The 27184-nt window shown below is 40.7% G+C and overlaps 1 protein-coding gene across 5 annotated transcripts in view; it reads left to right on the top strand.

Moving 5' to 3' along the window:
* The window catches only part of LOC118526002 (glutaredoxin domain-containing cysteine-rich protein 1), a 308805-nt gene that overhangs the window by 119750 nt on the left and 161871 nt on the right, over window positions 1–27184 (top strand). For 2 of the 5 annotated variants that reach the window (XR_013446329.1, XR_013446330.1), the window contains exons 5-6: window positions 4011–4107; window positions 25820–25899. The exons of 1 other annotated variant lie outside the window; for it this stretch is intronic. The gene's annotated coding sequence lies outside the window, so the exon portion shown is untranslated. Of the gene's footprint in view, window positions 1–4010; window positions 4108–8972; window positions 9922–25819; window positions 25900–27184 lie in introns of those variants that run through there. 2 more of the 5 variants (XR_013446331.1, XR_013446332.1) reach the window with 2 other exon arrangements.

Here is a 27184-nt window from a genome sequence, read left to right on the forward strand (position 1 = left end):
CCCAATCAGGTAATGTGTTTGAACCATTGTAAGGATTTGGCTGTTCTCTAAGTGCTGTGGAAATCTTGTAAGAAGTGTAATTACACAGTTTGATCTGTATTTTTTTTTTTTTTTAAGATTTTATTTATTTATTTGACAGAGAGAGACAGCGAGAGCAGGAACACAAGCAGGGGGAGCGGGAGAGGGAGAAGCGGCTTCCTGTCGAGCAGGGAGCCCGATGTGGGACTCGATCCCAGGACCCTGGGATCATGACCTGAGCCGAAGGCAGACGCTTAACGACTGAGCCACCCAGGCACCCTCGATCTGTATTTTTAAAAGCTAACTGCTCCGTAGAAAATGGACTATGTCACAGATGTTAAGAATGATAGCAGGAAGAACAAGTAGGAAGCTTTAGCTGTATTCTAGGTAAGATGTGGTGGCTGGGACTAGTGAAGAAATAGCAATGGAAATGGAGATAAAAAGATGGATTTGGGATAAATTTTGAAGGTAGAAATGATAAAACTTGCTGATTGGTTGAATGTGAGGGGCTCAAGGGAGAAATCTGGGATAGTTCCTGGGTTTTTGGTTTGACAAGAAGAATCAATCAAATGAGGCAAGACTTTAGAAGAAACTGGTTTGGGCAAAGAAACTAAGAGTTCCAATTTGGATATGTTAAGTTCAAGTTGTATGTTAGGATCCAAGTAGAGATATCAAATATGTATATAGGAACAAGAAGTAGAATATGCAACCTGGAGCTCTGGGCAGAGCTCTGGGCTAGAGACATGAATTTGGTACTCATTAGTTTGCTGGAAGAGATGACTCAAGGAGAAAGAATGAACAGAGAACAGAAATGGTCCAGTATGAGCCGTGGGGCACTCCAGCATTTAGATGACATATTGACCAGAAGGGGTCAGCTGAAGAGTTGGAAAAGGAGGAGATAGCAGAGGGAAAACACAAGAACATTTTGATATGTCCAGGGAGGGGTTAACTGTATTTGTTGCTACTGAGTGGTAAGTATAAGGATAGAGAAGTGACTCAAGACAAGAGCCCTTCACGAGAGCAATGGGGACAGAGGCCATACTGGCATGGATTGTTAAGAGAATTACAATCCACACAAAGCAAGTGTCTGGTATACAGTATGTGCTTAAAATATGGTAAAAATTACGGAGAAAGGATTTGGTGTTAGATTTCATGGATCGCCTATAAAAGCCATTCTCCTTGCCTCCTTCCCCCATCCCCTAATTCCTTTTCTTGGAAGATCCTTCCCGGCCCTCCCCACCCCCCCAATTTTAAGTGTTCCATTCTACCATATTCTGGAGGATGAGCCATTATTAGTCCAGGTCATTCTTGGTGATGTCATTCCTCTTGCCAGTGACTAGTTTAGGCCTAGGTGTGCAATCCAGCTTTGGCCAGTGGGATCTGAGGGGCTGCCTGGTGAGGGCTTCTGGCAAAGGTTTTCTTTGCTAATAAACAGATATTCATGGGAAGAAATGCCCCTCTCCTTCACAGAATATTAGTGCATCTGTTTGGACTATCAGGCATGGCTGCAGCCAGGTGCCTAGGGACTGGGAGAGGAGCCCTCATGGATGGCAAAGGGGAAGTATGAAAACCATCTTTGTAGGCCTAGCTCTCAGTCTCACGGCGGTACTAAGACAATCTTCAAACAATAAGTGCTTCTCAGGATACGAATCCCACAAAGCACTCTGTATGATAGCTGATATTACTTACAAATTACCTAATGCTGCTAGACACTGTTTTAAGCTTATTTATTATTGGGCAGCTGAATCAACTGAGAGCAAGCGAAGTGAAGTGATTGGTCTAGGGGCATATGGCTAGTAGGATGTAGAGTGCGGATCCCACCCCCTCTACCCACCCCGCTACCGTAGTCACCATGCGAATGCTGTATCTCCACAGGTCATACTAAACAGGGCATCTGCAAATAAAGATGCATTTGTTAGCTATCTGTACTTAAAATGATGGGTTGTGGGGCGCCTGGGTGGCTCGGTCATTAAGCGTCTGCCTCCGGCTCAGGTCATGATCCTAGGGTCCTGGGATCGAGCCCCGCATCGGGCTCCCTGCTCAGCGGGAAGCCTGCTTCTCCCTCTCCCACTCCCCCTGCTTGTGTTCCCTCTCTTGCTGTGTCTCTCTCTGTCAAATTTTAAAATCTTTAAAAATAAAATAAAATAAAATAATGGGTTGTTTTTAGGTTATTTCCAAATAATGGCAACTGATTTGACGCTGAGTCAACGAGTGGGCCTGGGAATGCTGAGGAAGTGTGCGTCAGCAATCTTTGGTCAGGATACACGCTGGAAATGCCGGAATCCAGTTTCCAAAGATTAGCACAAAGGAACGCCTGAGTTGTTTACACTGCTAATTTTAAAACACATACAAAGTAAAAATAACTGTTGTTAATTTACAGATAAGTATCTATCCTGTATGCAGGGCTTTAAGTACCTTGTTTCATCAAATTTTCACTGAATCTTGATCCGTAAGAAGATATTTTACACATTTTATCATGGCGGAAAGTAAACTGTGGAGAGTTTAAGTACTTTGTTCCAAACTACTGGATTTTAATCCAGGTTTGTCTCATTCCAAAGGCCATACCTTTGACTATCAAATGAATGCATTAAATTTTAACTAAAATTATGCATAACCCTGGAGGCTACCTAGCACATGAAAGTAGCATATCGTCTGTAAAAGGGCTTGTGCATCGAGAAAAGCCTTGGAGGAAGGATATAATATCAACAGTAATGTTGAAAATTATAGTTAATTTTAGTTCTCTTTAATACATCACTGTTATTACAAGAGAAATTGATAAGTAGTTGTTTTTTTTTTTTAATCAGGTTTTTTAGTCTATACATCTGGTGACCAGATGCTGGACAGAGATGGGTTTCTTGGGGTCACGTAGGATCCTTTTGCCATCAACCCCCTGGCCAATTGGGCAGTTGCTCCTTTCTTTTCCATTCTAGCTTCAACTGCAGCTCTAGGTGAGGAGATACTCACTTCTTCTCTTTTTGCTCATGAAACCTGTTCAGGGCTGCTTTTTTTGTTTTGTTTTTTGTTTTGTAAATCACAAATGTCTTCTCTCCACCTGTATGGGCAAGACTGAGTAATCAGATTTTTCATGCCTGCTCCTAAAAAAGTTCTAAAGACAAACAGAAATCAATTGCCTTGCTATTTATTTTGTGTTGGGTTGATTGGTACATTAAATAAGTGAAAGCGGTGTTTTCTTCTTTCATCATCTATAGATAAAAGAAGCATGTGTGTTGAGTTGTTGGAGTTCCTTTTGCATTAACTCTAACTAATGCCACCTACTTAACCACCCGGACATCAGATGATTACTTAGTAAATAACCTCAATCACCTCTCAGATTTCTACTTCATCAGTATTTGTAAAGCAAACAGAACCTTGATAAAACCCAGGTTGATTGCAAAATGGATTTCCTGTATATGTTGCCAACAATTTTTTCTTCTTGATGGCCCAGTTATATTTTGCAGGTTTGTATTGCCTTTCAAAATTTGCATTCTGCCACCTTCATATAAAACTTTGACAGATATTTACAGAATGCTGTTAGTAACAGTGTAAAACACAGGTGACCAGCTTGGAGTTGAAATACTCTGCAAAAGTTTGAAGAGAATGTTTTATAACTTAATAAGTATTTCAATAATACAGGAAATGACAGCCCTTCTTGTGATAAGAGCTGAGACGCTATCAAATTCAAGTGATTGTGTTCACTAAAACTCCATGAAATGTCCTGAAATCTGAATTAGAAAGTAGATATTTAATGAACAACACTGCCCTTCATGGCCATCTGCTTTCAAATTTACTGTTTTATTAAATCTTTAAATGCATACATTTTTTTAAAAGTTAAATTCAAGTTCTACTAACATATTGCCTGTTTTTCCTTATTAATGCTTTGGCAGTTTTGGTCATTACACTGCTTTTTTTTTTGTTTCCTCTTTTCAGTTTGTAATGCAAACCAGCATCGCTTCCAGAAGCCCCTAAGAAAGAGTGTTCTTTCTTTTTCTCAGATTTTATGCCGAAATCATTCTCAAAGTGAAGTGATTAACAGAGGAATCTAAAAATTGGCTCCGTCTGAAGTGTCTGATTGTCCTGCCTCACTCAGAGGTAATGACCCCATTCTTTGTCCCTTCAGGAAGAAAGGAAATGCCTGCACACAGTCCTGCAGGGATGTTTGTGGTGGACAGTCTCAGAGTTTAGCTCGAAGGTTTATGTAAATTCACTTTATAACTTGTAGGTAGAGAAATGAGCTTTTGATCATAAGCATTAGTTTTGCAATATCAAGACTAGTACTGGGGCACCTGGGTGGTTCTTGATTTCAACTCAGGTCACAATCTCAGAGTCGTGAGATCGAGCCCTGCATCAGGCTCTGTGCTTAGTGCAGAGCCTGCTTTAAGATTCTCTCCCTCTGCCCTGCCCCCGGCATGCACTGTCTCTCTCTCTCTCTTTTTCTCTCTCTCTCAAAAAAAAAGTGATTAAAAATATTTATACAAAGAAGAAGAATACTGTTGAACCTCTAGAAGAAAAAGGCACATATGCATGTTACACCACAAAAATTTCCAGGATTTAAAAATTTTGATGCATATTTATCAAAACTTTTTGTGCATATAAACACACAAACATATTTATGTAAGTAATTGAAATTTTGCCCTGTTTAAAATGTTTCCTTTTTTTGCAAATAGTACTATTTCATAAGCATTTTATCAATAAATATTTAGAAATGTTTTAAATAGCTATGTACTATTCCATTGTATAGAATGTAACATTTAAGAATGAGCCAGTGTATGTAACTATTTATAAATTTTAGGGCATTTAGGAGTTCACAGTTTTTCCTGTTATAAATTGTAAGGCAGTGTATAGAATAGCTAGTATTTATGTGGCGCCAACTATGTGGCAGGTACCTTTCTTACCACTTTACATGTGTTAAGGACATGAATCCTTCCAGCAGACCTTAGAGATGGGTAATATGATGATGTTCATTTTATAGTAGGGGAAACTGAGCCACAGAGAACCTGGCTAACTTCCCAAGTCTACACACCTGGCAATCGGTGGAGCTAGAACCCAATCTGAGCAGCTGGACTCAAAGGCCCCCAGAATCACCAAAGAATTTTCAATTCATCCCAGAATTTTCTTAAGGACAGATTTCTAAAAGCATAATTCATGGATTAAAAGGTGTAAACTTACGGAGGCACTTACTTAGCTTAGAGAAAGGATGTACCAATCTGTATTTTCACATCACATTACAAGGAAGTTTGTTTCACTACATTTTTATGATCCTTGAGTCATCGCCTAAGCAGAAATCTTTGGTCAGTCTGGTAGGTGCAGTTTAGTATTTTATGTTGCTTTACATACATTTCTTCTGAGCATAGTGTTTTAGACTATAGCATGGTCTCTGGTTGACCTGTGTTGAATCTGGGTGGCATCTATGTATAGGGTGGTTATGAGAATTGAATGAATCAATATGTGCAAGTCTCCTAGAACAGAACTTGTATGCAGGAAGCACTAGATAGCTGCAGGTTATATTCTTATTTATTGGTAGTGTTTGGGTTCAGAACACACTACCCCACTATATGGCATGCTGAATATTCCAAGCTGAAGGAATTTGAGAAAACGGCAAATGCCGGAAGGACTCTCTGGTCTCCCCCTTTCTCCTAAGACCCTGTTGTGAGAGGTGCCCTCCCTGTATCTGAGGAAAGAAGGGAACATCCTGATCTCTGAAGCCTGAGGGAGGGACGCCTAGAGGAATCCGAATGGGTGGGCCTTTTTAAGTTTCACCACGTTTATTACCTTTAGCTCATACCCCTTTGTTCTATCACATTTTGCCATGACTTTTTGCATCAAACATGGTATAAAAGCACTCAGGATTAACCATTTCTTTGGGTCTTCATTTTATGAGGGGCCCTATGTGAAGTAACATACATATTCAGTAACATTTGTATGATTTTCTTCTCTTCTTCAGTGTACTATGAGTCCAATTAAAGAGCCCTAGCTGGAGGACCTGGCGGGGGGGGGGGGGGGGGAGGGGATGGGAAAAAAGGTATTTTTCCTCCTTTATGTAGTAAGGTGAACATTATTTCCTGTGTTGGTTGGCTGCTTATATTTTTCTTTCATAAATTTCCTATTCATGGACTTATTTTCAGAAAATTCATAGACAAAAGATTCTCTACAATATTCCTTTAAGATAGTACTGCAGTATTTTCATTAAGGAGGGAAACTCTTTTCTGGGTATTGATTGAATCAGACTTCCCATTTGAATGGAACTGTTAAAATCTATAGAGTGCATTTAGGGAATACAGCACTATGAGAGAACACCTCCCTTTGGTTCAGTAATCCATGTGTAGACCAGAGCATGTATTGCTTTTGCAATTTAAAAAGAAAGATAATGGAAAGAGTCAAGTTTTGGTAGAATACAAAATACAACAAACACATTTCATTACAGAGCTCAGAGGACTATGCAGCCATGTCTTTGAATTACAGAATCAGTCATGAGCTGGACATTTGGTGATGAAAACACCGAAATGCTACAGCTGGTTACTAGTTTGGGGAGAAATGTGCTTAGTGTATAATTAATAGAGACAGGCCATTACAGAGAACAAAAAATAAAATTAAATCAAATAAGCATACATATCAATTTCTGGGAGGAGGTGAAAAATGTGAATCATTTTATTTTGGATAAAAATCACAGGCTTTGATAATTATAGTGTGAGTCTTTATATCCATTCTGCTGTGGCGCTAAGCATCTTCATTAAGTTAAAGAAACATTAGATGTGACATTAAAGCAATCAATAGAACTAGCATGAACCTAGAGCCAAAACATTTAAAGCAGAAAAGGAAAAAAAGCCAGATTTGTGGATCTCCAGAATGTACATGAAAACTAACAGGCTTACAAATTCTTGTTCTCATTGGGTGGATGCAGAAATGCACTGAACTCACAGTGGAGGAAGAAACCCAAGGAATGGGGAAGGCTCCATTACTAGATTATTAACAGTAGTACCAAGGGCGGCAATCAATGTTGGAGTGTGTTCTCTGTGCATACATTGCGCAGGGCACTTTATACATAGTACTTCCTTTAACCACCACCACAACTCGTGAGGGAAGTATTATGGTCTTCACAGCGGCCCACAGCCAGTGATGGACATAGCGGATCTTCTGAGGCAGGTCTCTCTTCAAAGCCTGTGTTCTTACCACTTGGAGATGTTGCCACAGCCTTCCCTAACCCCCTGATTTTTGGCTCTTCTCATCTCTGCCCCAGTTATGCATTCATGCGTGCATACATTATATATCACAACAGTTACAGAGTTCTTAATATAGGCTATGCCCTGTGCTCACATGCCCTTAACATAACAACGGGAATTTGATGGCAATGTTTCTGCCATTCATGGAACTTGATCAGAGGAGACGAAGAATTACAGTCTCCTGATAATCACCATCATCAGACAGCATTTATTAAATACCCCAAAAGTGCCAGACCCATTTCTAGGCACTGTCTGTGCGGTCTCTATAATTTCTGCTGCAATGCATTACTCTTGTGTTATCACCTCTGCTTTGCATGTAAGGAAACTGGGGCTCACAGGCATTGGACAGTTGGCTCAAATTTCAGTTGGTGTGACGTGTCTGATCTGGGATTCCGGGCTCAGCCTGCAGGAGCCCTACTGCCTCATTACTGCATTACACTGCCTTATTACCATGCCCCTCAATGCTTTAGTCGATTTCACATCAGAAATAGAATTCTCAGTGCCACCATCGTCTGTATTTTTGCCACTTCCATGTTGCTACTCTACATCTAAGTCACTCATGTTGCCAGAATTCCCCACAGACAGGGTCATTTTTGTACAAAGTAATGTGTTCAGAATAATGTGTTACTATTGTCTCTACCAGCCCCTACCCTCATCTCCTGCCAGAAACACACATGTACATTTGCACACACACTTGAATGTGCACACAGGCGCACACACACACACACGCGCGCACACACACCTTGGCCATGAGGGCATGCATTAAATGAACTAATATTCAACATACTAATTAAACAGTTTCCAGAAAAGTCATACTATAGCAGCTTTTTGCTTTTCAAGGCACGTCTATGCAAATTCAGAGCAATTTTCAACTGCAACCACATTAGCCATAATGCCTCTAAATCAGTCTTCCTTTTAGGTTGCCTCATAATCTTAGGTGATGTGATGCAACTTAGACACATCTTTCCAAATCATTTCAATCACTCCTATAAATGTGTCATAACCATATGCTAGCTCTGGCAAAGTGATAAATCTTCCCTCTACTGTAAACTATATGCTCAGACTTGTGGGAGTATCTGTTTAAGGAATATATGGGCTATAAGAGGCAGCTCTCTCTTTATATACTGTGAGTTCTTTGAAGAGCATTAAAATATTTCAACATAAAGTATCTTAATTAAACAAGTAATGCAGATACCGCAGGGTTGCTGTCTGGGGGTATAATTGATGGACATCCTCCTCAGATGTTCACACCATTGCCTTGCTGCATGACATAAGGCAAGTTACTCAATCTCTCTGTAAGTCCAAATTTACATTTTTTAGAGTGGGGATAATATTATTTTTTTTTTTTAAGATTCTATTTATTTGACAGAGAGAGAGACACAGCAAGAGAGGGAACACAAGCAGGGGGAGTGGGAGAGGGAGAAGCAGGCTTCCCGCGGAGCAGGGAGCCTGATGCAGGGCTCGACCCCAGGACCCTGGGATCATGACCTGAGCCGAAGGCAGACGCTTAAGGAATGAGCCACCCAGGTGCCCAAGAGCGGGGATAATATCTTTAGTGACTTTAATACCTGGCCAAAAATTCTATGGCATACTTCCATCAGTTGATTGAGTCTATGTCCCCTGCCTTTGAAATGGGTGGGCTTGTGACTGCTTGTCCAATAGAATACAGTGAGTTGACACAATGGGACTTCCAAGGGCTAGGTCATGAAGGTCATGGGGCTACCATCTTGCTTGTAGGAACACTTGCTCTTGGAGCTCTGTACATCCATGTAAGAAGTCTTAATATCCTTAGTGCACCAAGTACTACAGTTGACAGTCTAAGATGAGCCCAGCCTTCTATCCATCTCCACCAAGGTGCTTGACATGAAAGTGTGATCATCTTGAGCCCTTCAGACCTGTCCATCTGTCAGCCAGATACCACTGAGCGACTTTCATCGACATCATGGAGAAGTTTCACCCAGCTAAGTTCTGCCTCGATTTCTGACCCACAAAATCATAAAGTATAATAATAATTGTTGCTTTAAGTCACCATGTTTGGATAAGTAAAACACTGTTTCATCCATTGTGAAGGTTACTGTAAGACTCTTAGCTCAGGGCCTGACTTCTAGTAAATACTCAGTAAATGTTGGCTCTTATTTTTGTTTATTGAGCATCTACTGTGATCACAATATTGCATAAAGTGTTTTGAGGCATAGAAAAGCAAAGGCAAACTCTTTGCTCTTATAGTTTTGGAAGTGGCAGTGAAAATGGGTACATATGAGAAGATAATGTATGTACCATTAGCGTAGTAAATATTATAACTGTCGGAAGAGTTCAAAGAAGGATGACAGAATCACTGGGAAGAAGGTGGCTCTGAAACTGAGGCATCATCTTCAGAGAGAGGAAAGGAATATTTGTTGACACAGAGACTGTGAAGATAGTTTATCTGATTTGGGACAAGGGATTGTATTTGAACTCCCATTTTATAGATTAAAAAATGAGAGAGATGAAGCATGTGTTTTTTTTTATTTCTAAGGTATCTTTTTTTATTTTTATAGGAGAAAAGGGATTTTTAATTGATTAAAAATATAACACATATTAAAACCATTGGGAATACAAATAAAATCCTATAGACACACGTATACTAGTCTATGCAACCACACATAGAATATATAGACTTCTATTCCAACAAATAGAGGATATTATCTTTGTTTCCAAGCTACTAGGTACCATTTATAATATTTTGCTATGTATTATCATATAACAAGAACAACTCAATAAATTCCGAACTCCCAAAATGATACAAGCCACAGTATTTAACATGAAGCAAACGAGTAGACATTAATAACTAAAATATAAACACAACAAACTTTGCCATTAAAAGACTCTTGGGTGAAACAAATCAAAATTGCAGAGCACCTGGGTGACTCAGTTGGTTAAGCATATGACTTTGGACTGCTTAGAAAGATGGCAGAGGAGTAGGGGACCCTTTCAACTGGTCCCCGGAATTGAGCTGGATATCTACCAGACCACTCTGAGCACCCACGAAACCAGCCTGAGATGTAAGAAGATCTGGATCTCTACAAGCAGAATATCGCAGGCGGTTGGTTTCGAGGTACGAAGTGGGGAGCCGTGATTCTGCGGGCAGATATCGGAGGATAAACGACAGCGGGAGGGTTCCTGGCTGTGGGGATCCTACACTGCCGGTGAGTGATAGCCTCCTGTGCTGCGGACGGGCACAGACTCACAGACCGGTGGCGTGGCGGGGAAAGGACTTTAGGGCAGCCCCCGGGACGGAAACCCAGAGCGGCGGGGTTGCGCCTGCGAACTGCAGCCCCCGGGGCAGAAACCCAGAGCTGCGGAGTTGTGTGCACACGAACTGGGAGTGGCTGGCAGTTTTAAAAGGACAAAGGGCAGAGACGTGCCCCGACCTGGAGGCAGGACTGGGAGCGCTGCGGAGGGGCGGACAACCCAGGCTGCTGCAGTTTATAGCAGCACGGACAGAAACGGAGACGGTGTGGCCTGGAGAGCTCACTAAAGAACAAACTGTGATCTCTCTGCTCTGAGGCAGAGGGTTGGAAACGGTCTCTTCTGCTCTGACTTGCGGAAGAGACGCGGAAAGCCGCCAGGGAAAGACGCCAGAGAACAAAAGCCCCAGAGACTGATTCCTGCTGAGCCCATCCCCCACCACAGGGGCGCAGGGCAACTCCGCCCAAACAGGGTTCCCTGAGTAACAGCGCGGCAGGCCCCTCCCGCAGAAGACAGGCTGGGAAAACAAGAGGCCAGCAACCCTTAGGTCCCAAGAAAACAGGGCATCTTGCTTGGGTTCTGGTCAATAATTTGGACTCTATACATTCCCTCAAACACCCATCAACAGAATGACTAGGAGGAGGAGCCCCCAAAATAGAAAAGACTCAGAGATTATGACTTATGCTGCAGATTTACAAATGGATGCAGATATAACCAAGATGTCGGAGATGGAATTCAGGCTAGCAATTGTGAAGACAATGGCTAGAATGGAGAAATCAATTAATGGCAACATAGAGTCTCTAAGGGCAGAAATGAAAGCTGAATTGGCAGAACTTAAAAATGCTATCAATGAGATCCAATCTAACAGCTAGGGTAACTGAGGCAGAAGAACGAATAAGCAACCTGGAAGACAATATAATAGATAAAAAGGGAAAAGAGGAGGCCAGGGAAAAACAACTCAGAATCCATGAAAATAGAATCAGAGAAATAAGTGACACCATGAAGCGTTCCAATGTCAGAATAATTGGAATCCCGGAGGGAGTGGAGAGAGAGAGAGGACTAGAAGATATACTTGAGCAAATCAGAGCTGAGAACTTCCCTAATCTGGGGAATGAAACAAACATTCGCATCCTAGAGGCAGAAAGGACCCCTCCTAAGATCAAGGAAAACGGGCCAACACCCTGGCATGTAATAGTAAAACTTGCAAATCTTAGAACCAAGGAAACCATCTTAAGGGCAGTTAGGGGGAAGAGATTCCTTACGTACAGAGGGAGGAACATCAGAATAACGTTAGACCTATCCACAGAGACCTGGCAAGCCAGAAAGGCCTGGCAAGACATATTCAGGGTACTAAACGGGAAGAACATGCAGCAAAGAATACTTTATCTGGCAAGGCTTTCATTTAGAATGGATGGAGAGATGCAGAGCTTCCACGACCGGCAGAAACTGAAAGAATATGTGACCACTAAGCTGGCCCTGCAAGAAATATTAAGGGGGGTTCTATAAAAGGAGAAAGACCCCAAGAGTGATATACAACAGAAATTTACAGGGACAGTCTATAAAAACAACATCTTCACAGGCAACATGATGACAATTAATTCATATCTTTCAATAATCACTCTCAATGTGAATGGCCTAAACGCTCCCATAAAACGGCACAGGGTTGCAGATTGGATAAAAAGACAGGACCCATCCATATGCTGTCTACAAGAGGCTCATTTTGAACCTAAAGATACATCCAGACTGAAAGTGAAGGGATGGAGATCCATCTTCCATTCCAGCGGACCTCAAAAGAAAGCTGGGGTAGCAATTCTTATATCAGACAAATTAGATTTTAAACTAAAGTCTGTAGTTAGAGACAGAGAAGGACACTATATCATTCTTAAAGGGTCTATCCAACAAGAAGATCTAACAATTGTAAATATCTATGCCCCCAACATGGGAGCAGCCATCTACATAAGCCAACTGTTAACCAAAACAAAGAGCCATATTGATAACAATACGTTAATTGTAGGAGACCTCAATACTCCACTCTCAGCAATGGACAGATCGTCTAAGCAGAAAATCAACAAGGAAACAAGAGCTTTGAATGATACATTGGACCAGATGGACCTCATAGATATTTATAGAACATTCCACCCTAAAACAACAGAATACTCATTCTTCTCAAGCACACATGGATCTTTCTCCAGAATAGACCACATACTGGGTCACAAATCAGGTCTCAACCGATACCAAAAGATTGAGATTATTCCCTGCCTATTCTCAGACCATAATGCTTTAAAACTGGAACTCAATCACAAGAAAAAATTTAGCAGAAATTCAAACACTTGGAAGCTAAAGACCACTCTGCTCAAGAATGTTTGGGTCAACCAGGAAATCAGAGAAGAACTTAAACAATTCATGGAAATCAATGAGAATGAAAACACATCGGTCCAAAACCTATGGGATACTGCAAAGGCGGTCCTAAGGGGGAAATACATAGCCATCCAAGCCTCACTCAAAAAATTGGAAAAATCCCGAATTCACCAACTAACTCTACACCTTAAAGAACTAGAGAAAAAGCAACAAACGATGCCTAAGCCACGCATTAGGAGAGAAATAATTAAAATTAAAGCAGAGATCAATGAATTAGAAACCAGAAACACAGTAGATCAGATCAATGAAACTAGAAGTTGGTTCTTTGAAAGAATTAATAAGATCAATAAACCACTGGCCAGACTTATCCAAAAGAAAAGAGAAAGGACCCAGATTAATAAAATTATGAAAGAAAGGAGAGAGATCACGACTAACACCAAGGAAATAGAAACAATTATTAGAAATTATTATCAACAACTCTATGCCAATAAACTGAGCAATCTGGATGAAATGGAGGCCTTCCTGGAAACCTATAAGCTGCCAAGACTGAAACAGGAAGCTATTGACAACCTGAATAGGCCAATAACCAGTAACGAGATTGAAGCAGTGATCAAAAACCTCCCAAAAAACAAGAGTCCAGGGCCTGATGGATTCCCTGGGGAATTCTACCAAACATTCAAAGAAGAAATAATACCTATTCTACTGAAGATTTTTCAAAAAATAGAAGGAAAACTTCCAAACTTGTTCTATGAGCCCAGCATTACCTTAATCCCCAAACCAGGCAAAGACCCCATCAAAAAGGAGAATTTCAGACCAATATCCCTGATGAATATGGATTCCAAAATCCTCCACAAAATCCTAGCTAATAGGATCCAACAATACATTAAAAGGATCATCCACCATGACCAAGTGGGATTTATCCCCGGGATGCAAGGGTGGTTTAACATTTGCAAATCAATCAATGTGATAGAACACATTAATAAGAGGAGAGAGAAGAACCATATGGTCCTCTCAACTGATGCAGAAAAAGCATTTGACAAAATACAACATCCTTTCCTGATTAAAACTCTTCAGAGTATAGGGATAGAGGGAACATTCCTCAAGTTCATAAAATCCATCTATGAAAAACCCACAGTGAATATCATCCTCAATGGGGAAAAGCTGAGAGCCTTTCCCTTAAGCTCAGGAACACGTCAAGGATGCCCACTCTCACCACTATTGTTCAACATAGTACTAGAAGTCCTAGCAACAGCAATCAGACAACAAAAAGAAATAAAAGGTATTCAAATTGGCAAAGTAGAAGTCAAACTCTCTCTTTTCGCAGACGACATGATACTTTATGTGGAAAACCCAAAAGACTCCACCCCCAAATTACTAGAACTCATCCAGCAATTCAGTAATGTGGCAGGATACAAAATCAATGCACAGAAATCAGTTGCTTTCTTATACACTAACAATGCAACTGTAGAAAGAGAAATTAGAGAAACGATTCCATTTACAAGAGCACCAAAAACCATAAGATACCTCGGAATAAACCTAACCAAAGAGGTAAAGGATCTATATTCTAGGAACTACAAAACACTCATGAAAGAAATTGAAGAAGACACAAAAAGATGGAAAAACATTCCATGCTCATGGATTGGAAAAATAAACATTGTTAAAATGTCTATGCTGCCCAGAGCAATCTATACCTTCAATGCCATCCCGGTCAAAATTCCAATGACATTTTTCAAAGTGCTGGAACAAACAATCCTAAAATTTGTATGGAATCAGAAAAGACCCCGAATCGCCAAGGAAATGTTGAAAAAGAAAAACAAAGCTGGGGGCATCATGTTGCCCGATTTCAAGCTATATTACAAAGCTGTGATCACCAAGACATATGGACCCTCAACTCTATGGTCAAATAATCTTTGACAAAGCAGGAAAAAACATGCAATGGAAAAAAGACAGTCTCTTCAATAAATGGTGCTGGGAAAATTGGACAGCCACATGCAGAAGAATGAAACTCGACCATTCTCTAACACCATTCACAAAGATAAACTCAAAGTGGATGAAAGACCTCAATGTGAGACAAGAATCCATCAAAATTCTCAAGGAGAACATAGGCAGTAACCTCTTTGACATCGCCCATACAACTTCTTTCAAGTACATCTCCAAAAGCTAGTGAAACAAAACCAAAAATGAACTTTTGGGAGTTCATCAAGATAGAAAGCTTCTGCACAGCAAAAGAAACAGTCAACAAAACAAAGAGGCAACCCACAGAATGGGAGAAGATAGTTGCAAATGACACTACAGATAAAGGGCTAGTATCTAAGATCTATAAAGAACTTCTCAAACTCAACACCCAAAAAACAAATAATCAAGTCAAAAAGTGGGCAGAAGATATGAACAGACACTTCTCTGAAGAAGACATACAAATGGCTAACAGACACATGAAAAAATGTTCATCATCATTAGCCATCAGGGAATAGCACAGGTTCCCCTCCCCATCTAGTCCTGTACTAAGGTTACCTAGTACTAATGATATATTGTATGGTGACTAACATAAGATAATAAAATTTAAAAAAATTAAATTAAAATAAATTTAAATTAAATAAATAATAATTTAAATTAAAATAAAATTAAAAAAAAAAAGCATCTGACTTTGGCTCAGGTCATGATCCTGGGGTCCTGGGATTGAGTCCCACATGGGGCTCCATGCTTAGCGGGGAGTCTGCTTCTCCCTCTCCTTCTGCCCCTCCCCCTGTTCTCTCTCTCTCTCTCTCTCAAATAAATAAATAAAATCTAAAAAAAAAATACAAAATTGCAACTACATGCTGGATATGTCCTATATCTTGATCAACATGGTGATTTTATGTATACATATGGGTGTGTGTATAGTTGGGTTCTTCCCATAGGAAGTTCCATGGACTTCTTATGTTTCCAATTTGTGTTCTTCCCTTACAACTATGATTGTTTCATTATTTCTTAGAAATTTTTGTTAGAAAGTTGGATTATAACCTTCAGTGCACCTTGTTGGAGAGGGAGGGATTCTTGCCCTAGAGCTATTGGGATGGCAGGACACAAAGCAAAGGACAACTGAGGTCAATGGCAGTTCATGAAGGGGAGGGGCACACTGCACACTCTGCAGGACCACACAGATTGGTGCTCAGGAGCAGAGGAAACAATGGGGGGGGGGTGGGGGCTGTGGGACTTAGGCTTTACAGAATCAGCAATGACCCCTGGTTCCCATGGGAGGATATAACTCAGCTGATTTGAATAATTCTGAGGGCTTACAGGGAACTGAAAGCCATACTCAGGGATAACCAAGAACTGTACTGGTCTTTTTGGTAAGGAGGGTCTTTAGGCTAGGCAACCTTAGTACAGGACTAGATGGGGAGGGGAACCTGTGCTTAGGCTGTTTGAGCCCTCCTGATTTTACCAGATACATAAATTTTAAAAGGAGCACATTGATACTGAGGTTTAATTTTCTGCCTTATATCACAATATAACCTGCTTAGGATGCCAAAGTCAATGAAAAGTGGAGCTTGGATTTGAACCCAAGTGTGTCTGGACCCAAGTCTGTTCATCTGGCTCATAGGGTATGCACTGGATGTAAATGAAGGAGAGAGCAAGTGTATGAATACCACTGAGTGAGTGCTGCTTCTTTTTATGTCATCCTCTCTTTCATTGAATTTAATCTAATTACAAGGCACCCAATACCCTAAGAATGCTCATGGGTATTATATGACAGTTATAAACTGTCACCATTGGTGGAAGGGTACACAGGTGACTACTTTTGCAACTTTCTGTGAGTCAATAATTACTTCAAAATTAAAAATTAAAAAAAAAATTGCTCATGGGGCCTAAGATTCTAAACTATGGTCGTAGATTTGGAGATAGTCACTATAATCACTATAGGGCAGCAGAGTTGTGGTTGATCTTGCAATGATTGATCTAACACTTTTCACTCTTTCATATTTCATGTCCTTGTTTCCTTCCATATCAGCCTAATTCCATGGTAATTATTAAAGTCACTCTCTTGCACCACTCTTTATGGTTTTTGTAGTCACTGGCTAAAGCCTAGCCCTGGTTAAATCCAACTCTGCCTCTGCTATGTCCTTACCTGGAGACCTGGGTCTTGCTGAAGAAAAGCACACATCCAGGTTGATTGGTGTCATTTTAAACTCATGACCCTGACCCTCTAGTGGTTCCTTAGAGCTACCTGGTACCATAGAATGTATGTTTATGTCCCTCCCAAAATTCATATGTTTAAATGTGACTCTCAGTGTAATGGTATTTAGGAGGCAGGACCTTTAGGAGGTGATTAGGTCATAAGGGTGAAGCCCTTATGAATGAGATTAGTGCCATTATAGAACAGACCCCACAGAGTGCTCTCACCGCTTTGCCCATCTGAAGACACAGCAAAAAGACAGCTGTCTCTGAACCAGGAAGCAGACCCTCACCAGGCACTGAATCTGCTGGCATCTTGCCTTGGATTTTCTAGCCTCCAGGATTGGGAGAAATAAATTTCTGTTGTTTATAAGCCACCATATTCTGTTATAGCAATCCAAGTAGACTAAAACATCTGGCAATTACTCTTCACTTCCCCACTTTCCTTGATGTCAAATACATATACCTTCTCTTCTTTCCTGAAAGCTCCAACATCTCCTTTCCTGACACCACGCTTGGCTTTTTACTTCACTGTTCAAATTGTTGGAACAAGGAAAGACCTTCAACGAGCTCCTAGGACCAGCCTTTTACTCACAGATTTTACCTTTCATCCCACTGGTGTAATTGAGCTTTGCAAGCTAAGTGAGACCCACACTTCTGCCAGTGTGTTAGACTCAATCCACTCTCACCTACTCAAGTCCCACCACTTCCCCCTCAACTAGATTATTCCCATCCACATACAAATGTCATTATTTCTTCCATCTAAAGAAGAACTTTCTTTGCCCCACCTTATCCTCTGACTTCCTGCTCCCCTTGCAGCAAAACATGTTGAAAGGATTTTCCAGACACACAAACTCTAAATTTTCCTGTCTTTTGAATTCAAACCAACCAGGCTTTTGCCCCAGGTACCTCATGTCATGGTCATCAGTGACATTTCACTGCTAAATTCAGGAGTCCATTGGCCTGTCAGCAGCATTTGATAGGCTTAATCACTCATTCTTTCTTGAAACACTTTCTCAACTTGGCTTCTAGCACAGTGTCTCCTGGGTTTCCTCCTGTACCATGATTGCTCCCTTCTCAATCTCTTTGGCTGGTTTCTTTCCCTTTACTTCTTGTCTTAATGATAGAGTGCTCCACATCTCAGTTTTTGAACCTTTTCTCTCTCTCTGTCTACATTCACTTCTCTGGTGATCTTAAGCAATTTTAGGGCTGCAAATCCTGTGCATGTGCTGGGACCCTCAAAATTTATAGCTCCAGCTTGGATCTCTCCTGTGTGCTTTAAGTCCAGAATCATATGTCAAGATTTCTACTTTGTCTGATAGGAAGATCAAATGTAACATATCCAAAACCAAAGATCCTGATCTTTCTCCCAAACCTCAATGTTTTGCAGTTACCTCCTACTCGGTTAACAGAAACCCCACAACACTCTCTTTTCCTCACACTTCTCACTAAGTTGGTCAGCAAATATTTTTGGTCCTACATCGAAAAATGTACTCTAACCTGACAGTTTCTCACCCCTCCACTGCCACCACTCTTGTCCAAACCACCACTGTGGATTATTGCAGAAGTTCCCTGCGTGGGAGAATTCTTGTGCCCTACCTCACATCCTCCCAACCTACCTTTTTTACTCTAGCCATTGCTTCCACACCTGGCTGCTTGGAAGTGTGACCTGGTGGTAGCTCCCCTCAAATTATCTCTAGCTTTCTCATCTCTTGCTTTCCTCTAGAGCTTCTTTGCCTCCCCTAAGTGGGATATCCATGGGAACTTGCTCATTCTTTTGCTTTCCATTTTCAAAACTGGAAGCTAAAGAGAATTACATCTCCATGGGACAACACTTGGCCATTGGGGAATGAAAGCTGGTGGGAAAAAACTCCCTTTTCCATCTTTTGGGTAGAAAGTTCTGAGTATCAGCTTTGTATGTCTTCAGAGGCTTCCCTGCATGGAACCCCACTTGCTCACAGCAGCTATCTTCATAAAGCTCTTCACTGGCTCTAGTTCCCTGTTTTATTTTTCTCAGCTGCCCAGTCCTCTCCTTTGGGATCACTTTACAAAATCAGCTATCTGTGGGCAGCCATCATCTATCTCGATCACTGCTTTTGGGGAAACCCAGGCTAAGCTCCCTTCTAGGTGGTCTCCTTCTTCCATTCTTGCTCCAGGCAGTCTAGTCTCAGCTGAACAATTAAAGTGATTCCTTTTAAAACATTGATCTAATTATGCCACTTCTCTGTTAAAAATTTCTCATGGCTTCCCATCTTAATGCAGAATCAAAGTGGAAAAGCATTACAATGCCTTCATAGGCCCTACTAAATCTATCCTCTCTGACCTAATCTACCTCTATGTTATCTATTGGTCACTTCCATCTTGTATCACTGGTCTCTTTGCTATTCCTTGAACACACCAGGCATACTTCTACTTCAGGGGCCTTGCACTTGCTGTTCCCCTTTCCTCCAGTTCTCTGCATGGCTCTTGTCCGTCACCTCCTTCAGATCCTTACTCAGATGTCACCTTCTCAAGAAGGTCTACCCTAGCCATTCTGTTTAAAATTGGAAACTCTATTTGCCAACATAATATTCTCTTTGCTTGTTTTGTCTTTCTTCATAGCACTCATTTCTCATTTAACATTTAATATTTAATTATTTTAGTATGTTGTTATTTATCTTTTAGTCTAATTCCATAAGGATGTAAGCTCTAAGAAGGGATTTTTGCTCATTTTCTTCATCCTGTATCTTCAGTGCCAAAAATAGTGCCTGGCACATAGTAAACATTTAATGTATATTTGTTAAATGAATGAATGAGTGAATAGGCATCTTTTTGGTGTTTCAGGCATCTAGGCAGCTATAAAGATGGTCACATTAAAGGCCATAGACATATTCTCCCCTTATCTTCTTTATCTTTTATTCTGTTTATAGTGTCTCCCAAATTCAGAAGTCTGAGTAGAGCCAACATACAACAGGATACTCTATGGAAGCCTCTGATACATACATACATACAACAGGATACTCTATGGAAGCCTCTGTGCATGTGCTGGGACCCTCAAAATTTATAGCTCCAGCAGCTATAAAGATGGTCACATTAAAGGCCATAGACATATTCTCCCCTTATCTTCTTTATCTACTTTATTCTTCTTTATCTTCTTTATCTTCTTTATCTATCTATTTATTAGCTACTGAATGAAGTTTTCTGTATGTTACTCTGAGAGGTAGAACTAAGTAGAAGGAAGAGTATTCATTATAGACATTATTTGATTTGGGGATATCTTCTACTTAGGTAGAGGATCCAATTGTGTAAATGAAATGACAGAAAGCAATGAAGATGCTACTGTCCAAATGTCTTGACTACTTTCTTACGACTGAAATCCACTAGTAGAGATATAGAGACATTGCAATTTCTGCTAAAATTGAATACCTGGGAGATATAACAAGCAATTAACAGTTATTTTCATGCGATTACAAATTGTTTCTAATAATATTTCTACTCTAGTTTTTGCCACATTCATTTCATTAATACATTGCATTTTATTCATTTCATTAATCTTCCATGGCTAATTCAAATGCCATCAAAAAAGAAAATTCACACCACGCTTCCCCTCAAAAGCATACTCTTTCTTACTTAATTACTATTATTGTGTTTTAGCAAGCTATTGCTGCAAACAAAGCTAAGATTTTTATGGTGAAATTTTTTGAACCTAGGGCAACCATAAATCTCTAATTAGATTGTCATAAAATCATTTGTATTTATAATTAAATTTGAAAATTAGAGCCAGTAATTTGGGTCTGATTCGAGATATATTTATTTATGTCTTCCTAATATCTAGAACATATTGGCCATTCATTAGAACCTCTCTCAATGTCATTTGCCATTGATTGGGAACTTCTGAATTCAGCTTGTTTTACCAATCTAGACCTACTTTGCAATGTAGTCAAAGTAACTTTCTTTTATATGGGTTATGGGTAGCGAATGAAAAGCAAGCATGAGTTAATGCTTTTGGCTTGGGGTACAGAATATTTCAGAACTTAAATAAGTCTTCTTAATGTGTGGTTATAATGATATCAATATATAAAGGCAGCTGGTCTAACAAATGCTAATTTTTCTCAAAGGAGGTAGCCTGCAAAAACAACATCATAAAAATACATTATAATGCAATTCTACAGATCATGTTAACTTCAGAATTTCTACATAAAAATGAATAGGGGACTCAGGTCTTGCCCACTAACTAGCAGGAAGCTCATACCCAGATCTTTCCCATCAAGACTGGCAGTTTTGTGAGTTTTTCACATGTGCTCTGAACACTCTCTTTCTAGACAGAGTGCTATAAGAATTGAGGGAAAGGGGGAGAGGGAGGAGTACACTCCTAGAAATGGGAACATTTACTGCTCACTGCTGACATTACTATTTATTAGTAAACATGCAGAGTCTGCGTAATACAGTTCCTGTGGCAACACCTATCTTCTCCTCTGCTTCCAGTGACCCATGGTTTACTTTTCAACTTGCTTTTAAAAGGACGTCATCTTGGGCGCCTGGGTGGCTCGGTCAGTTAAGCATCTGCCTTCGGCTCAGGTCATGATCCCGGGGTCCTGGGATCGAGCCCCGTGTTGGGCTCTCTGCTCAGTGGGGAGCCTGCTTCTCCCTCTGTCTGCCCCTCCTCCTGCTTGTGCTCTCTCTCTCTCTGACAAATAAATAAAATCTTTAAAAGGACGTCATCCTAATCTATATTTAGGGTGAGGCAGTGGTGGGGGAATCTGGTGAAAGGTGGAATTAGGTATAAACTAGGAGCAGGCAGCAGTGGGAGCCGGATTGTATGAAGCCAGGTAGAAACTGGTGGAAGAAAGTCAAGTAAAGTGAAGGCCATAGAGGCAGAAAGATTCAAACAGTGACAGGTTGTCCTGAATACACAGAGGCTCAGCCTGCCCAAGGTGACACTTGGGAAGTAGGTGGAGATTGTGGGGTCCATATACTGCTGATCTCTGTTTCCTATCCTCTCTGGGACCATGCTCTTGAAGCTCTTCTCTTTTCTTTGGAGAGTCTGTGTCCTTTCCAGGCCTGCAATGTTCACACTGTCTCACAGAGGATTAGACTGTCCTGGTCCCTTTCTCCCCCCTACAGAACTTTCCAGCTCAGGGTTCTAAACCTTGAGGGATTTGTCCTAGGCGATTTGGTGATGAATATATGCCAAGGATCAGTAGGTTCTACAGTATAGGTCACCTCTTTCAAGCCAGTTCTGTGAAACTTACATTGACTCAACGAGAAGAAATAGGAATTTGAGGCAGATCAGAAGGGAGACAATTTGGGTAAATAATTTGGTCCTTGATGCCTCCAGAATTCCATCTCATAAGAGGTCTTTCTAAAGTGTTCAGCAATCAGAGAAGAGATTTACTTCCGAATCGTAGGATTTTATAGCTAAAAAGGGATTATTTCTGTCAATATTTCCTAATCTCCTAATTGCTTCCTGTACATGCCTCCACGGCAGGTGCTCACGTAATGTTTGTTAATAAACAACATTAGCAGAGAAAGAAACATTTCTGTTTTAGAATGACATCTGCTGTCAGTATTTGTGACATGCACAACAGAGTTGGTAAAACCCATAATTGAAGTATGAAAGCAACTTTTTACAGATGTTGTGGGACTGGATTGTTACCAGATATTGGCACTTCAGTGGGCCGTTTAATTCTAATTTGGTTGCTATAGGTGCGGCACTTTTACAGCTGGCTCTATCTAGGAACGGGAGAAGTAAATCGACTACTGAAGGGATTTTAAGGCTGCTGGAAAAGCCCTCTGCAATCTGCTCCCTAAAATACTTTCCTTGCTTTCTGATGCCTGAAATTCCACAAATGGAGTTCCAGATGTGCCCTTATGTTTACTTTCCCTGTGAAAATAAAATAACAATAGAGACTCACCTGGGGAGATACTAGAAACATCGCCATGCTTGGGCCCGACCCCAGAGTGTCTGCTTTCATCAGTCTGGTTAAGGCCCAAGTGTTGGTGTTTGTTAAAGTCCCTGGGTAATTTTAATGTGCATCAGGGTCCATTGACACTGCCAGTGGGCCACTAAGATGGGCTCATTTGCACCTGAGATATCTGAATGTGGGCATTTTGTTTTTGTTTTAGATCAGATATCTTCCTGAAAACCAGGTTACTAGAAGGGAGAAAGGCAGTAAAGAAAGAGAATTCTGGACACTAAGGGAAACCCAGTGGTCAAACCAAAGAGAGACTTGGAGTGGAAGACATGGGGATTCCAAAACCAAGCGCTGTCCATTTCACTGTGCTCGAAGGCCACGCTTGTTAGTATTGATGACAAACTGAAGAAATGCCATGCAGAAGCACCCGTTGCCTCCCTCCCCTTCCCTCGGGCATGCCAGCCGCCGTCCATGTGTAGGTCAGGGGCTTAGGGAAGCGGCGCGCACACTGATCTGGAGGCAGCACAGGGAGTTTGAAGATGCCATCACCCCAGTGGCTGCCACTCTGCAAACCTATCCGGGAGATGCATCATCTCTCCTTTGATTTGAAGTTCTAGATTAATGGGCCTGAAAATTGAATTAGCTCAGTGACTGTTCAGAGATCCATGGTGAAATGAAAACAAGCCAGCCTAGAAGCAACCTGTGGTGAGTTGTCGCAGAAGCTTTTCGGCTTGGAGTTTTCAGGGTTTAAGTGAATCTGAAATGGTGAATCTGAAATACAACATGGGCAGATCAAGGTTGCCGTTATAGCTAAAATGGTACAAAATAGTCTCAAGTGTGGAATGTCATAGAGTGAGCAACCGGTACCTAGACATTCTTTCTTCCCAGCTATCAATCCTTTGCTTTCCTTTGCTTAGATACTCCTCAAGTTTTCAAAGCAGCAAGAGTGGTCAAAGAAAATAAATTAATTGAAAGTGGGGTAAAGGTAGTCTTTGTGAGGAGTTAACTTATCCTTTTAAATTGCTTGAGGTCCTAGAAATGTTTTCCCCTTATAATCAAAAACTGAGGTGTCTGATTAAGTTGGCTCCCTGACCTTGCTTTGGAATGGGTCCCTCCTGGGGTGGATTTCCTTTCAGTAAAGCTAAAGTGCCCTCTCACCTACACTAGCTCTATCTGGGGCCCTAGCAATGAGTTCTTCTTCTTCTTCTTTTTTTTTTTTTTCTTAAAGATTTATTTATTTATTTCAGAGAGAGGAAGAGCGAGCGAGAGAGCATGAGTGGGAGGGACAGAGGGAGAGAGAGAATCTCAAGCTGAGCTGAGCATGGAGCCTGATGCAGGGCTCAATCTCACGACCGTAAGATCATGACCTGAGCCAAAACCAAGAGTTGGACACTTAACCCACTGCGCCGCTCCCCCAGGTGCCCCTAGCAATGAGTTCTAATGGTCATATGTTTTGTAAAATTTGAAGAACATAAGGTGTTTTAACAGCAATCAGTTAAGACTACTTGTTCCCCTCCAGAGTTCTCTCCTGGTGTGTGGTGTCAGAGCATGCATTTTTGGGGGGATCCAAGTAGGGGATTTATGAGTTACTTTGCGTAGTTTGCTGTCACCTCAGAATATACCTGCATGATTGCTCATCATCCTGGCATACACATAAGCTAACCAAACTATGCCCACTCTATGATGCATCTGACAACTTAAAAGCACAGTAGCATGATATGAACCAGCTCCAGAAATATGGAGGAAAAGGGGTGAAAGGAAGCTTGAAATATATGGAGGCATTAACTACGCTATGGAAAATTTTTCCAGCTGTCAGTCAGATGTAGAAAATTGTAAATGGAGGACTCAAGTCACACTGACACCTAATTAAAGCAGTTCTTTCTAGTCAATAACACTCCATCTTTTTTGGGGGGGGATGAGAATTACATGAAATAGAATTTATGGAAATTCCTGTGTTTATAGGACATAAATCTAAAGCAGTAGGACAAACTGGTGAAGTTACGTATTTTGCTCATTCTAGCACATCAGATGGCTCCTTCACGTATCTCATATGTCTTACCTCAGTGAAGTTTGGCAGTTCCAGACCGAATGGCAGATAAAATTGCCTTCCATAAAGTAAAGCAATCAACTACGCTCAAAGAAACACTGATTATTCTGCCAGTCTCTATATTTGGGTAATGTTTCAAAATTGTGGCATGAAGAAGTGATCAAAGAGAATGCAGCCAGAAAAATGTAGGAGAAGATAGTATAGAGGTATTTCTGGAAGTTGATAATAAATATATTATTTTTCAGGATTTTGTAATGTTTTAATTTTCTTTAGATTTATTTATTTATTTATTTATTTATTTATATTTAGAGCATGGGTGGGGGAGGGGCAGAGGGAGAGGGAGAGAGGGGATTTCCAGCAGACTCTGAGCTGAGCACGGAGCCTGACGTAGGGCTCGACCTCACAACTCTGAGATCATGACCTGAGCCAAAATCAAAAGTTGGATGCTTCACTGCCTGAGCCACCCAGGAGCCCCTGTAATGTTTGCATTTTTAGTCAGCTTTGAAAATTTTATAATTTGCTGTGGCTTCATTCATTCTAACTAAATAGCCCTTTTACACTTAATCTTATATTCTCAATTTTGTGTTCTTTTCTTAAAGAAGGAGCTTCCAAATTGTGTGTCAGGCTGGACAGAACCTGGATCTGCCCCTCTCTCTGTGGCAGCAATTTTCACATGATATGGACGAGCCATAAAGTATGAGTATAAAAGGGAATTGTGGCCCCTGAGCTGATACTTTTCCACTTGGTCAGGAGTCAGAAGCTGGGTTCTCTTCTGATCTCTGCCATTTATTGGCTGGGTGGTCAGACCCACATCTCTGAGGGAGAGGAGAGGGGAGAGAAATGCTATTTATTGAGCATCCAGTAGTAAAATGCCAGGATCCTACCAGTACTTTTTCTTTATACAGTATCTCACTTCATCTTCACAACTGAGAGTTATGAGAGCAGAGGAAGCTACGATGAAAAGAAAGATGAAGAACCTACATAAGTGAGTGTGCTGAAATTAGAACATAGATCTATCTGGCTTTATGGACGGTGATTTTTGCCCTGACTTATAGATTTAAGAGTCTAAGCTTCCTCAGCTATAAAATGAGGATAATTAAGTCTTATTTACCTGCTTCCCGGGGTTGTGTCAGCCATCAATTGAGGGAGCCTGTGAGAAAGTACTTTAGGTATTATTCTATAGATATGAAATAACATTATTGTTTGAGGATCGGAATGCAGCCCATATGATTTGGGGTATTCAGTTATTTAACAGCTCTGAGACACTGCAGCAAGTGAGGCTTCTTAAATATGTTTCACAGCTAGTAGAATGGCACGTGTTCTGTGCCCACTGGGGTTAGCTGTTTCCTGCTCGGACCCCAGCAGGGATGTGTCTCTTCCTACTATACAAGTTCTTGATTCCGCATCTGGGCAGAGAACAGAAGTGTGGAATGATGATCACAATGGTAAAAAGAGATACGGAGCTTAGAGCTGAGTTTGGAGAGAAAAAATGGCACTGAATACACAGCATATGGGAGGAAGTCATCATCCAACAAAAGCAGTAATTAAAGATTTGGTTATTTCCATGAACCTCGAACATTTGCAGAGTCTCAGAATAATGTGGTAAAAGTATTACAGGCTCAAATCCCAAGGTTACCACCAGAATTTTCAAGAAGATAAATCCAAATTGGACCAAAACAGAGTCTATTCTCTTGGCGGGTTGGGTAAGGAGAGTAATTCCTAATAATTCAAGACTGAGAAGGAAGTTTGGTTAGCCTCAGGATGACACTGTTGAGTTATTTAGAGAAAGTTGTGTATGTTCATGTTCAAGTTAAGTGTATCTGAATATGTATGGTTTCTTCTGTTTAGTAGTTCTCAATGAAACTACTGTTTTTCTTCAAGTGATATGAATTTAAAAATCATTCTAGGTATTTCCATAGATAGGTGCTTGAACTAGGTAGCTCATACCTAATTATTTAGTCAAGATTCTGGCTTCTGGAACAGGGTCAGAAGAAGTACTCAACAAGGCTTATTATTGCATGTGCTACACAACAGGGCAGACTGAGAGGCGGGTTCAATCCCTTGATGCCTTTTCAGATGGAAATTTTAAAAATATATTTTGAAACTTTCATGTAGTGGAGGTGGTGAGAAAATTTTTTTTCTAAGAAGTTATGCAGACAGAATCATGTATTCATTCATTAATACCAACCAAAATATTTGTTACACTATTTCCTATTTTATCTGCCTCTTATCCTATTTCCCTTCTATAATTTTCAAACTTATAGACATTA

This window comes from Halichoerus grypus, chromosome 3 (assembly GCF_964656455.1).
Source record: "Halichoerus grypus chromosome 3, mHalGry1.hap1.1, whole genome shotgun sequence".
NCBI classification, from domain to species: Eukaryota; Metazoa; Chordata; class Mammalia; order Carnivora; family Phocidae; genus Halichoerus; species Halichoerus grypus.